Here is a 13,289-nt window from a genome sequence, read left to right as displayed (position 1 = left end):
AAGTCTGTTCTGTACATCTGTGTCTCTTTTTCTGTTTTGCATATAGGGTTATCGTTACCATCTTTCTAAATCCCATATATATGTGTTAGTATGCTATAATGTTCTTTATCTTTCTGGCTTACTTCACTCTGTATAATGGGCTCCAGTTTCATCCATCTCATTAGAACTGATTCAAATTAATTCCTTTTAACAGCTGAGTAATATTCCATGGTGTATATGTACCACAGCTTCCTTATCCATTCGTTTGCTGATGGGCATCTAGGTTGCTTCCATGTCCTGGCTATTATAAACAGTGCTGCGATGAACATTGGGGTGCACGTGTCTCTTTCAGATCTAATTTCCTCGGTGTGTATGCCCAGACGTGGGATTGCTGGGTCATATGACAGTTCTATTTCCAGTTTTTTAAGAAATCTCCACACTGTTTTCCATAGTGGCTGTACTAGTTTTCATTCCCACCAACAGTGTAAGAGGGTTCCCTTTTCTCCACACCCTCTCCAGCATTTAATGCTTGTAGACTTTTGGATAGCAGCCATCCAGACTGGCGTGTAATGGTACCTCATTGTGGTTTTGATTTGCATTTCTCTGATAATGAGTGATGTTGAGCATCTTTTCATGTGTTTGTTAGCCATCTGTATGTCTTCTTTGGAGAAATGTCTGTTTAGTTCTTTGGCCCATTTTTTGATTGGGTCATTTATTTTAACCTAGAAATAGATTCAAGCATACACAGGCACATAATTCACAAAGAAGTAGAATTTTAAAGTAGGCTGTAAGTGGCAGTATTCAATAAGTGATACTGGGACCATTGTTTATCCATTAAGAAAAAGAAACAAATTGGATTCTACTTACATAGACAAAAAGCAGTTCAAGGTGGATTACATACAGATATGGAAACAAAACTTTATATATTTTAGGAGAAAATAAAAGATATATATTTATAAGTTTAGGCTAGAAAACTTTTTCTTAGATGAGACAAAAATTTCTAAACATAAAGGAATAAATAGATTTGATTAAATTAACACAATAGCCTGTTCATAAATGATGGCATTAAAATTGAAAGATAATTTAGCTGGGTAAAGATATTTGTCATAATCAATAAAGAATGTTCATTCATCATTTGCATCTAACATTTCAATCAAAATCAAAGATTTAGAAAAGACACAGAATTGCCATTTTTAATAAATTTCAACACAATAAAAATACAAGGTAATATTTTGAAAAATTCAGTATGGTGGTTCAATAGGATGGTTCCCTAAGGGAAAGCAGATTGATGTGAACAGGTAGGAGCTCAGAGAGAGCTTCAAATTTGACAGTGTGTTAGCTCTTGGGGAGGGTGGGAAATTTACAGATGTGATGGCTTTATTGAAATGACAATTTGACTAAGACAATAGTCCCCAGTTACTCAATGAAACACTAATGTAGGTGTTGCCATGGAGACATTTTGCAGATATATTTAAAACCCATGATAAGGTAAGTTTAAGTAAGGGAAATCAATTTGGCTCATTTGGATGGACCCAGCTGAATCTATTGGAAGGTCTTAAACCAGGGTTGAGGTTTCCTGGGAGACAGAATTCCATTCTGCTCATTATATCCCCTTCCTAACTGCTTGTCCTATATATCTGGACTTATTTTGCCAACCTCCATAATCATCTAGGTGAGTTCTTTGTAATAAATCATATACACATATATGTATGCATAATATGTATATATGTATATATATACATACACAAATGTGCAGCTTACTAGTTCTACTTCTCAGGTGGAATTTTGATGTAACATTCTTGATATAACAGATACTTTATTATTTTGTATCATTTATATATAAAGATCATTGGGGAGCAGAATATAGTATCAATGTTTAAATATGCTCCACTTTTATTTATTGTTGTTATTATTATTACTTTTAGGTAACCACCTCAAGAAAAAATAAATCACTGTTCAACAATAAAACACTGTTGCAACAATTATTGATTAAGACTGAAAGGATTACTTTCTGTAAATAAATTAGAATAATCTCATAATTCTGGCAGAATTTTTAAACTCATGTTTTAATAAAAAACATTACACAATATTCTCTGCAAATGAGCTCTCATCCAAAACGTAGGTTTGTTTTTAAAGTATTTGTAATTTGCAGGAATCTGGTCAGTCTAATCTCACAGTCTAATTAAATGAGATATAGAAGAGAGGACACAGATATCTCAACTGCACTCTGTCACATACATACACACCTACACACGCATAGGGTAAAATTTTTACAGTGAGCTTTGTCTCAAGTCACTACAATGCACCTTCCTATGTTTTCTGGGAGCTGCTCCAGTGCCTCAGTAGTTACCGTTCACCTGTCTCTTGTCAACTTGCTTCCAGATTTAAAAGTATTCCAGGGATAGAATGAATCAGGTTACTTTGAAAGCTTCTGAGGAGGAGGAAAAGAAGCCTAAGTTGGAAATATTGCACTGACAGAAGCAACGCTGCAGTAGAATGGGGACACCTGGATGAACCAAAAATTTAAATAACTAAAACTAAACTTTTGCCAACAAGTAACTTTCGTAGCAAGTGAGAAGCAGGAAGAGCATCAATAGAAGACTAGGTGGAGAAAATGACTGCAGGGCATCATCTGTGACTTGCATTAAATGAATGATTTTGGACAAGTTAACCTCCTCAGAATTAGACTTCTACTCTGCAAAATGGGTATGCAAATAGGATCTCCTATATGCAGTGGTGGCTTGAGATGTTCTACATCAGAGAGGTCTGCATGGCATCCTAATAAGTGGAGAAAGCAATTGATTTTCTTAGAGTTCTAAAGCAAGCACATTATTTTTATGCAGACTCTTTTGATTTACTGTTGTTTAAGGGAAAAGATGCCGCAACTGCTAATAGAATTGCAGTGATAAATAATGAGATAATGCACAAAAAGTAGTTGGCACAGCGCTGCCAAATAATATTATAAATACTTTGTAAATTATAGCAGTAATAGTTAATATTAAAGCTAATATTAATTTTTAGATCAGTATACTTTGCTTTTTCCTCATTTCTACATTGATACTTATTCATATTTGTAATGTTTGTAAGTGGGATGTTCATAACATAAAATAGGTGAATTTATTTTTAATTTGACTTAAATTTACATTATGCAATACACCTAAATATATGAGATAACAACTTTTAGTAACTTTTAGCATGGAAAGAAAAAATCATATATAGTTTCTTTTAAAGCACATAAAAATATGCTGAGCAACTTAAAAGATAAAATTAATAGTGCATTTAAAAGCAATTATAAATCACTTCTACAGTCTCCATTAGAAACACTATATAAACAATAAGTTAGTCAATATCACATGCAAAATAAGTCCATACATTTATGCTAGCCTCGTGACCACATTTTTTTGTTTTTCATCTTCAATATTCCCATATGACCATAAATGATCATCTTCTTAATTTAAAGTGCTGCTGTCTCTAACATTTTTCATTTATTCAATAAAACAATGAAACAAGTTAGGCCAGAAACACATTACCTCTGGAAAATCATTTCAATAAAACAAAAGCTCATTGGTAATGTAGTAACTAAGGTGGTTATTGAAGTCATCACTTACAACACAACAAACAAGCCAAAGCATTCCAAAATGAAAATGGACTCTGAATGCACTGAGGTAATTGTCATCATCATCATAATATTAATAACAATAAAATAATAAATCATATTTCACATAGAAATGAATATATGTTTTCAATGATTTATACAGGCCTGCTAAATTTAGGTAAAGCCATTAACTTGGAAGATTAAAAACATCATGGGTAGTGAACTATGAAATGTGGTTCCTATGAAGGCAATAGCATTGGAAAACTGTCATAGTGAAGCTGGCTCTCTTTGAAAATGCTCTATAAGGTTTTCTTTTTAGTAAATAAGCTATGTTAATTGTAAAGTACAAATACCAGCTCTGTGTTTCTAGAGACCTTACAGTTTAGCACAAATAAGAAACAAAGACGATGAAAGTATTTCTTTCTCTGTTCCCTCTACTCCGGTACACTGAGTTCAAACTCTAGAATCATAGGTACATTATATAGGAATTGGTCAAAGGCATTCAATGTCCCTTAAGAACATCATTATATATTCTTAAAACCTATTCCCACCTTATTAACTTTCATCTCTGTTGTAGATTTCTCATCCATTCGGCTTCCTCTCTAGCCTTTCTTTCTCATGTTCTTTTGTTGCTGTTTAGTCACTAAGTCCGGAGAAGGCGATGGCACCCCACTCCAGTACTTTTGCCTGGAAAATCCCATGGATGGAGGAGCCTGGTGGGCTGCAGTCCACGGGGTCGCTAAGAGTCAGACACGACTGAGCAACTTCACTTTCATTTTTCACTTTCATGCATTGGAGAAGGAAATGGCAACCCACTCCAGTGTTCTTGCCTGGAGAATCCCAGGGACGGCGGAGCCTGGTGGGCTGCCCTCTATGGGGTCGCACAGAGTCGGACACGACTGAAGCGACTTAGCAGCGGCAGCAGCGGCAGTCACTCAGTCATGTCTGACTTTTTGCAACCCCATGGACTGTAACCTACAGGGAGAAACCCATGGACAGAGGAACATGGGAGAATTCTGGAGTGGGTTGCCACTTCCTTTTCCACTTGTGTTGTCTATCCTCTTGCTACACCAATTAATAATAATAAGAGCAAACACTTAATAAAGCATAATTCTAGGCCAAGCATGACTCTAAACATATTATGTAAACTAGTTTATTTAATCCTTACAATAATCCTATGGGGTTGATGTAGTGTTTATCCTTAATTTATAAACAAAAAAAATTTGGGTTAAAACAGAGATATTATTTTGGGCTTCCCTGGTGGCTCAGAGGTAAAGAATCTGCCTGCCATCACAGGAGACACAGGTTCAATCCCTGGTCTGGGAAAATCCCACATGCTGCAGAGCAACTAAGCCCGTGAGACACAACTTTCCAGCCTGTGCTCCAGAGCCCAGGAGCTGCAACTACTGAAGCCCGTGTGCCCTAGAGCAGCTTGAGCTTGGCAACAAGAGAAACCACCGCAATGAGAAGCCTTCACAATGCAACTAGAGAGTAGCCCCTGCTCACCACAACTAGAGAAAAGCCTGTGCAGCAATTAAGATTCAGCACAGCCAAAAAATTAAATAAATAAAAAACGAGAGATAGAATTAGTTCAAGATCATATGGGTGGACTATAGGTAAATGACAGATCCAGAATTTTTACCTACTTCTCTTTTTTAAAGTTTTAATATAAATTTAGTCCTATTTAATTATTCAATATTCATTCATTAACAACTCAGATCCACTCTTGATTTCTATATAAGTCCATTTTACTTCCCAAGTGTGGGGAATCTTGATGCAAGTCTCAGACATATATTTGTCAATATTTTACATGTATCTTTAAAATATGAGACCTGTCCTAAACATAAAAACAATGCCATGCTCAAAACTACAAATTAACAACTCTTCTTGAAGTCCAGTTAGTACTTAGACTTCCATGTCTATCTTTGTGAATGTAGTTTTCTATTGGATTGCTTAAATTAGGATCCAAAAACAAAGTCCAAAAACAAAGTCCAAAAGCCCATCATTATGTCTCTTGTTTCTTGTAATCAGTAGTTCTCTTCTGCCTCTGATTTTCATCCACTCTTTGTTTAATATAAAAAAAGTTTTTGTGCGGTGGAGTTTTCTAGTTTCTATATGTTGCTGGTTGCATCCTTATGATGCTATTTACTGCATTCCTTCCCCTGTATTACTGGTAAACCAGTAGTTACATCTAGAAGCTTAAGATATTGTATATGTGTGTTTGTATATGTGTGTGTTGTTTGGTTTGTTATGGTTGATTTGGTTTGAGAAACTATGTTACAGGTACAAAGCCAGGGTTTGAACATACTCTCGTTCCAGAATCTGTGCTTTGAATTACTCAACGACACATTCTCACAAACATGCATCCTTCCATTGTTTTTCACAACTTAATTGTCCACTGCCCACCTCATCAAGCCTTTCATTATACTACTGAGTTGTCACAGAACCTCAGTCCTCCATTGCCTATGATAGAATATTTATTTTGAATGTAATCTTTTTTAAAAGCATTTATCATATCTCAAGATATTGAAATAATTTATTGGTGTAGCTCAACACTAATATTTTGAACACAAATGATGTGGTTTTATGTTTTTATTTCCAGTGCTTGCTAATATATGATACCTAGTGTTGACCTTAAAGAAAAAGACTTCTAATTGTTTCTCCAACAAAAATGGGTTTATTGGGGATTATCAAAAAATCGCAGTGTGGAGTCTGTAACAATGATGAGTCACATGCAAGTTCCACTGCAACAAGGAGAGGAAAACTCTTATATAAAAGGGAAAGGGAAGATGGGAGGCCACAGTAAACAGAGAGCATTGGAGGAATTGAGAATTCAAAGTGTAGTGGCTTTCCATCGGCTGAGTTATGAGTGTCTCAGGGGCTGAGCTCTTGCCAGGAAAGAAAAGAAAGTCTTCCTTCCTCTTGTTGGACTCTGCTATTATTTGAGCATCTCTTTCTAGCCTCCCAACTCTACTTTAATTGAGGTTTCTATTTATTAATTTTTACAATTATAAGAATGGACTAATAAGTATTTGTGGGAGAAATGAGTAAATGTATACAGGATTGAATGAAATGAAGATGCTTATAAAACACATAATGTCTAAGCAAGGAGGGATTAAGTTATGTTTTAAGTGTCAGATACAGAATAGTTCAGAACCTTAACCCAGAATCCTGAGCAAACCATGATATATTTTTGACATGTTAAAAAAAAATAAGTAAAAACTATCAATTAGAATTTTTTTTATCATAGTGGCTCAGATGGTAGAAGAATCCACCTGCAATGCAGGTACAACTCTTTGCGACCCCGTGGACTGTAGCCCACCTGGCTCCTCTGTCCATGGGATTTTCCAGGCAAGAGTACTGGAGTGGGTTGCCATTTCCTTCTCCAGAGGATCTTCCCAACCCAAGGATCGAACCTGGGTCTCCCGCATTGTAGGCAGACGCTTTTACCATCTGAGCCACCAGGGAAGCCACTGCAATGCAGAGGACCTGGGTTCAATCCCTGGGTTGGGATAATTCCCTGGAGGAGGGTATGGCAACCCCTTCCAGTATTCTTGCTTGGGGAATCCCCATGAACAGAGGAGCCTGGTGGGCTACAGTCCATGGGGTCACAAAGAGCTGGACATGACTGAACAACTAACCACACATTATAAGCAATATAAGATAACTTTGGGTAATTATTTAAAGGAAATTTGTTACAAACATAGAGTCCTGAAATGTGACATCAGAGCAGGGAAAGCAGTCTTGGAGATAGGAAAGCATGGAGCTGAGACACAGACTGTCAAGAGCATTTCTAGAACCCCCACAGGAAAGAAACTAAGACTCATGTTCTGCTTTTTTTTTTTTGCCTCTCTGCCCAAGATTCATTTTCCAGAAAGGGATCATCATCCCTAACCTTAGCCAGAGGAAAGGCAAGATCCCTGACTTATAGTCTCACTGGATTACATCTCATGGAAAAGAATTCCTCCAAAGCAAATGCAGTATTCTTAAGAAGGCAAAATATATTTTTAAATTTCTCTATAAAATTCTCAGAATACCAGTATTTCCAAAATATTTTTGAGGTAACTACACTGAAAAAATAGCCATGGATGAGACACATTAAAAAATTGCCTTTTCAAAGTTAAGAGAAAGAACCTGTGTGGCAATTGTTCCGAAAAAGCAGGTAGGGAGTACTGTAGTAACCTACAGCAGAAGTAACTAATTAAACCTGGATATTAAGAGAAGAATACACATATAATCTGGCTCCTGAAAGATGAGTAAGAGTTGCCTAAGTAATGCAAGGGTGAAGGAAATCCCCACATAAAGAAATAAAATGGAGCTGAAAGTCCTCAGGCAAGACAATGAAGGCCCATTATTGAAAAGAGACAAGATTGATATAAACAGTGGAAAGAGATGGACTGAACTGTACAGCCAAAGACCTGGAGAGGAGCCAGCTAGGGAGAATCCTGTCAGGATTTTGGATCTGATATAAATGACAAGGGAAAATTATTAGTTTAAAAAAAGAAAAAAACTAAAAAATTTCTTTTATATTTTGGCCTCACTTGGTCTTTGTTGTTGCATTCAGGCCTTCTCTAGTTGCAGCGAGCTGGAGGTACACTCTAGTTGCAGTGCAGAGGCTTCTCATTTCAATGGTTTCTCTTATGGCCAAGCATGGGCTCTAGGGCACATGGGCTTCAGTAGTTGTGGTACATGGACTTAGTTGCCCCTTGGAATATGGAATCTTCCCAAACCAGGAACTGAACCCATGTTCCTTGCATTGGCAGGCAGATTCTTAACCACTGGGTGACCAGGAAAGTCGATAAGGTTTTAAATAATGATGTAGATCAAGAGTTTTGCAACACTTCAGGAGCAATACGAAGAATGGCTTGAGTGGATAAAAGTAGAAATAGGAAGGCTAATTCAACTAGTAGTCATGAGAATTGAGAGAAATGGACTATTTGAAAAATACTAAGAAGGTACAAGGGACAAAAAATGGGAAAAGGATCGTGACAGATGAGGAGAAGAAACAAGTCATTTCTGGCCTGAGTCACAGGAAGGAGGGCAGGGCCATTTGTTGAGATAGAATACACTGAAGAAACAGCAGGAGTTCCAAAAGGATGACAGAACATTCAGTTTTGATTTAATTAGTTTGATGTACTTGTGAACCTCAAACCACAAGGGTCTTCCCTGGTGGCTTAGTGGTTAAGAATCCATCTGCCAGTGCAGGAGAGACAGGTCTGATCTGAATCTAGAAGATCTCCTGAAGAAGGAAATGGCGACCCACTCCAATATTCTTGCCTGGAGAATTCCATGGACAGAGGAGCCTGGTGGACTACAGTCCATGAGGTTGCCAAACAGACATGACTTAGCAACTAAACAACAACTTGTGAACCAAGTAGGAATGCCAAATAAGTACTTGGAAAATAAATCAGGACCCCAAGAGAGATTCAGTACTGTTTGCTGACACTATGGAGACACTGATCATGGACAAGGTTGCAGAAGTACAGAGGCGGTTTGAAAATAAAATAAAGATTAAAAATTGTCCATTGAATTGAATTATAGAAGTGATTTTTAGACTAAATGAGAAAAATTAAGTGGATCAGTAAGAATGAAAGCCAAATGGGAGAAAATTAAGGGGTTAGGGGTGAGCAGATGTAGATACTAAATATAAGAAAGTTGTTTTGTTTTGGAAAGCTTGACTGTGGGGGAGAAAAAGGCAAGAGAAGTAGGTGATGACAAGGGAGAAAAGTTTTTTTTTATCCTATTACTATTAGTAGTTGGAACTTTGGAATCTATTACTGAGCAGTAGGCATGTGTAAGTTTCTTTCCTTTAAATGGTCAAGATACTTAAATTGACATTTTTTATATGCTATGAGCTATTTTGTTTCATATCAGTGATCTTCAACAGTTGTAACACAGAAGAGCTGCCCTAAACTAGGATTGCAAATACAGTCTTTTGCAACACAATCTTTCAGGCAGCCATTATCGAAAATAATGGATTTGGCGCTTGTGATGATACCTAAGGCTAAATCTGGACTCAGCAAGAAAGAATGCCATGATTGATTAGCCATGTCTGCCATTAGCTCAGAACTAAGGACTGATCCTGCCAAATACTTGCTGACACCAGGCTGGGAACTTCACTTGGCAGCATCCCTTCTTAAAGGGTTAGTTAGTTGATATTCAAGTCAAAATAATTTTGATATAAATAATTTGTATGCCTGAAATCCTACATATGCCAATATGATATGTTATATATTTATAATATTAATATATAACCTATCCTTTTTTAATGCAATGGTATTGCCTTTTATTTTGACAGTATATTTAAGCAGAGCTGTCTGCATTTATAATTTTTTTTTTAATTCTGCACATTTACATGGTGGTTGAGATATTTCACTTGCAATTGCTCTATTCACTTTTCAATATGGGCATATAAATGTTTATTACTCAAGTAAATAGAATCCTTTTCTGAAAAACAGCTGATTGCAACAAGATGCGTCTTTGCTCCAAGTCTGTGCTTCTTTGTGGTTCAGTTGAGATTTGCATGTGAGCAGACATAACTTGTCAGGGCTGCACAGAGGTGTGACTGTGTAGGCTTTATTTCCCCATAAGTGAAGAATTACAGCAGCAAAAGAAAGACAATGAAGAAATAAGAAAAGCATCCATTTTAAGACAAAGCATTTAACCTGGGTGTTAAATCTGAAAAGACTGGGAGCATAAAAGAAAGCAAAAATACAGGGAGAGATCCCAGACTATCAATTATTGGGGTTGAAATCTTCCTTTGCCCCCTAATGGCAGACATACCCCAGGGGTCATGTTCCATCACCTCAAGAACACTGCAGCTGGACTTCATTGGCAAGATGACTAATGAACAAGTAGGGCCCAGTGAGTACCATTTATTTTCTGACCATGTCTCTAATTTGCCATTCACTTGAGTCTCTAGAGGAATAATTCACTATTTAGTCCATCTTTTTGGTAGCTGTATGGTTTTGGTAACAGTTTTTTCTTGTTGAAATATATTCACCACAAACACTAAAGTGTTGGATTATGAAGAGATAATTAGGCAAGTGATATATATAATATTTAATTTTTATTAAATATTAATCAATTGTTAAATATATAAAATATTATGTATATAATATTTAATTTTTAGGACAGAAACTACTTCTATCAATTAATCAACTTAAATGCTATTAGGATATTATTGTTAAAGATGGTTTCAGTTTATAGTACAGTTTCTAAGAACATCCTTTATGGTTTCATATTGAAAAACAGATATTGAATTTAAAAAGGAATGTAATTTAAATAAGAGTAAAACAAAGCTTTAGGAAACATTACTTACCATGTGGATGGAAATAGCAAAGAAGCAAGGTTTCAATGAAATTTGAAGGAACCAATTGTTTTAATAGGAGAGTGTTCTTGTATAAATACAGGCGTAGGTGAAACTGCTGTTGGTGTTTTGGTAATTGGCTTCAAAAATGTTGCTGTAATAATAAACCAGTATCTCCAGTCCTGTGAGCTAAGCAACTTAATAGAAACATATAAATAAATGAGATTCATAAAGACTCCTGTCTGAACATATGGGATTATTGGATTTGAGGTCAATGATCTTTCTTTCACCACATCCACAAGTCATTTAGTCATTTGTAACTGCTGGGAAACTTATTTTACTAAGGATGATCAATATTTCCTAGAAATGTAAGAGGCACCCATGTAAGAGGCAAAAAAAAAAAAAAGGAATATGAGAAAATAGAGTTCTTAGGAGAAATCCATGGTCAAGTATCTAGAGCATCAGAAATGTGTTTTTAATAAAGTGTGCGAGGATGATTTGCTCTATAATTATCCTTTACAGAATATTGTCAAAAACATGTTGCCCAAGAGAAAATTCTGAACTGTGTTCTCCTAAGTAAGTGACTTCATATATTAAATTGCTTCTCCTAATAGCAAAAAAAAAAATCACTAAAATTATTAGTGTAAATAATTCTATCATAGCAGATATAATTGTTTCAAATAAAAGGAATTTTTCTTTGAAAATAATTTAGAATTCTAAATTATGGAGACCACATGATTTATCAAACTTACCAGAAAAGTGACTATTAATTCTTTCCTTGTTGATTCTTTTATCTAAGTTTTATAGTTTTCATGTGCTTTACCTTTCAACTGAACATTATAAAATAAAAATAATTTTTTTCTTTCTTAAAAAAACAACTGTAGAACATTATTGTGTGAGATGGCATGAAGTCACTAACCAACTAAAATATAAATCAATCAAATGACTTTTATGATTAACAAGTTCTGCTTACATTCTATCCTTATAAAATGATTAGAAACTGTCTGACTTTTCTAAGGACAAAAACATTATTTCAAAAATAGTGAAATGTTTTTGAATTTAAAAAAAGTAAATAAGAAACAATAAAATGATGATTAATATATAAGTCTCGACTTTTGGAGTAATACATAATTATATTCATCAAAAATTATTGACTATTTTAAAATACTCTGGTACTGTTCACAATGGCCAACCCAAAGAAACAGATAAGAATATGACTTCTTTCTATTGTGAATTTAAAAAGAAGCAAACATTGAAATCTCAAAATGATACTATTCTAAGCTTATCCCTGAGGATTACTTTATTTGAGATAAATACTGGTAGTGAAAGTCAAAAAATGTCTGGGCAAAATGCATGCAGCAGAGACCAGATAAATTTGAATTCAGGTCCTAAATTCAGATAACCCCAAACCAGGATATCTTCTCTGTGTCATACATGATGCCAGCCTTGTTTTCTCACTTTGAACACAGTTACCACATCCTACCTGCCATACTCCTAGCTATCTTCACCAAATATGCTGGTCTCTGCTTAGGATTCCAGCAGCACTGGTGAGAGGGTTCATTTCTAAGAGAGTGTTAATAATTTCTGAATAGAGAAAAAGTGAAGGAAATTGGGTAAGCCAAACAATGCTCAACTTTATAAAAATATCAATGCCCAGCTCTGTCACTAAAGGTTTCTAGCAATTTTACGTAACCACATTACTTAAATTATACACTTTGAAAGAGAAGTGTATAATTACACTGTACACATTAAGCATGTGATCTTTATATTATAAAATAAATGAACTGAGTGAAAGGGAGAAAGGAGAGAATTTCTTCAGAAGATCAAAATTCTAATCTTCAGCAGAATTGGGGGAAAGAGAGATCTTCATTAGAAAAGTTCTGTGATATTTTGATTTGTAATAAGAAATTTTATATTTGTCCTTCACTCCAGTTTCTGGCACAGAGCTGCTATAACTCTTGGAATTTCCTATGTGGTGAGAGTGATAAAGGTGTCTTTTGTAATGTTAATGAAGTGACTTTTGGGCTGCCCTTAGATCAAGTAGGGCTTCCCTGGTGGCTCAGATGGTAAACAGTCTGTCTGCAATGCAGGAGACCTGGGTTCAATCCCTGGGTCAGGAAGATACCCTGGAGAAGGAAATGGCAACACAATCCAGTATTCTTGCCTGGAGAATCCCATGGACAGAGGAGCCTTGTGGGCTACAGTCCATGGGGGCCCAAAGAGTTGGGCGCAACTGAGTGATTTTCACTTTATGCTTTAAATCAAGTGAGGATGGCCATTGGTCACCAGAGGAACCAGCCATGTGATTAGAAGGTTGGAAATTTCAATCCCATCCCCTGACATCCAGGGAGAAGAGACAAGTCAGAAATTGAATCAATCATCAGTGGTCAACAGCCAATGATTTCA

This window comes from Cervus canadensis, chromosome 24 (genome assembly GCF_019320065.1).
Source record: "Cervus canadensis isolate Bull #8, Minnesota chromosome 24, ASM1932006v1, whole genome shotgun sequence".
Taxonomy (NCBI): domain Eukaryota; kingdom Metazoa; phylum Chordata; class Mammalia; order Artiodactyla; family Cervidae; genus Cervus; species Cervus canadensis.
The sequence above is the reverse complement of the archived record's forward strand: the minus strand, read 5'-3'. Positions refer to the sequence as shown.